Raw genomic sequence first — 2,481 nt, forward strand, 5'->3', positions numbered from 1 at the left:
CTATGATTGATCATGGGAAATGTGATCAAGGAGATTAAGTGGTTAGAAGATTGTTTATAAATAGGAAACTATTGATAAATAATGGATGTGGGCAAGTGTATGCACATGGATGCTACATAGTGATTACCGAGCACAGAAGCTTGAAGACCTATTAGTATAACAGAGTATTGATGCCCAACAGATAGACAAGATTAGTTCTATGTCTAGATTGTATTGAACAAATAGGAATCTGCTTTAGCATATTAGATGTGAAGTTGTAGATAGATTTTATTACTGTTATTTTGTGAAAGTGACAGGAAATCTCTTAACCGAGTGGACTTAACAGTCTTATATGTAAATCCTTTAGCAAGGTGACATTCTGATTGAGTGTTTGAAATCCTTTGACAAGGTCACTTCTAACAAAGTGAATATCCTAACAGATCTGAGGGAAATCCCTTAACCAAGTCACATCTAGCAATGTGTTTGTAATCTTTAATAGGATTTGATTTTAACCGAGCATACTCTAGAAGAGTATATTTCTTAGTGGGTCCAAAATCCCACAGTGGTTTTTTCCTATTTGTGTTTCCACGTTAAATCTGGTGTTATGGGGTTTATATTGTTCATATGCTTTTGAGTTTGCATGTTTGACAGTTTTTGGTTATATGACTGATATATATGTTACCGAGGTTGAATCTAATGTTTTTATGGATGATTAAGTTTGTATGATTCACCCCCCCTCTCATCTTGTTGGCTATTGGATCTGTACTTATATTAAGTATCAAAACTATCACCCTCATGAACAATGGTTTGGTAATACTCCTACTCTTAAATATTTTAGAATATTTAGAGGTAAATTCTATATTAGAAGAGATGAGTACATTGGCAAATTTGATCCTAGAAGTGATGAAGGAATATTTCTTGGTTATTCATCTAAGAGCAAGGCATATAGATATTTTAATAAGAGATTGCAGAAAATTGTTGAGTGCAAATGTGAAGATTGATGAACAATTTAGAGATAATTCAAGATACATGGACTCTGAACCGACAATAGAGATAATATCAAATGAACCTACAATGAGTACACCGGTACAAAATATTGATCCAGTCACACCGACATCATCTGAAAATTCCAGTGACTGAGGAACAACAACAAGTAAAAACACCTCGGTATGTAAGATTGAATCACTCTAAAATTAGATAATTGGGAGCAAGTATCAAGGTGTTGTGACTAGAGGAAGACTGGAAAATGAAGAGGTATGTCTTATTTCTCAAATTGAACCAGCATTAGTTAATGAGGCATGTGAAGATAAACATTGGATTAAAGCTATGGAAGATGAATTGGAACAAATTAAAAAGAATAACACATGGACATTATTTTCCTAGCCTAAAGACAAAAATGTAATTGGAACTAAATGGGTATTCAGAAATAAACTCAATGAAGATGGTAAGGTAATCATAAATAAAGAAAGATTAGTGTGTAAGGGATATTCACAAAAAGAAGGAATTTATTATAATGAAACCTTTGCACCAGTAGCTAGAATTAAGGCAGTCAGATTATTCTTAGCTTTTGCAGCACATAAGAACTATAAAGTATATCAAATGGATGTTAAATGTGCATTTCTGAATGGTGATCTTGAAGAAGAAGCTTACATTGAACAACCTGATGGATTTGCATTGACAAATGACAAAGATATGGTTTGCAGGTTAAGGAAAACTTTATATGGACTAAAGTAAGCTCCTAGAGCTTGGTATGCTAGATTGTACAAATACCTTTTGAAGATTGGTTTCAATAAAGGTAAAGCTGACAATAATCTATATTACAAAGTGACTAATGATGACATCTTGGTTATAGAAGTTTTTGTTGATGATATAATCTTTGGAGGAGAAGATGGATTATGTATTTAAAGGCTTTTTGATGCAGGAAGAATTTGAAATGTCTATGATTGGGGAGATAAAATTATTTTGAGGATTGCATATTTCACAGACCAATAAAGGTATATTCATAAATCAATGAAAGTACTTGAAGGAATTACTAAAGAAATTTGGCATGGAAAACTCTAAACCGGTAAGCACACCTATGACTACAACTGATAAACTATCATTAAAGGATGAATCATCACCTGTTAATCTGACTAGGTACAAGTCTATGATAGGAGGTTTACTGTATTTGAAATAAACCAGACCTGACATTACGAATGCAGTGTGTATTGTCTCAAGATTTTAGAGTAATCCTAAAGAAAATCATGAATCGGTAGTGAAAAGGATCTTTCGGTATCTACAAGGAACTACAAATCTTGGTTTATGGTATCCTAGAGATGAAAATTTTGATTTATGTGCATACATCGATGCAAATTGGGCAGGAGATGTAGATGACAGAAAAAGCACCACCAATGGAGTATCCTTTCTTGGTAGTAGATTAATCTCTTGGTTGAGAACAAAAAAAAGTTGCACATCTTTATCAATAACATAATCAAAATATGTTGCAGCAGCAACTAACTGTAC

Source organism: Cryptomeria japonica, chromosome 5 (assembly GCF_030272615.1).
Source record: "Cryptomeria japonica chromosome 5, Sugi_1.0, whole genome shotgun sequence".
Taxonomy (NCBI): Eukaryota; Viridiplantae; Streptophyta; class Pinopsida; order Cupressales; family Cupressaceae; genus Cryptomeria; species Cryptomeria japonica.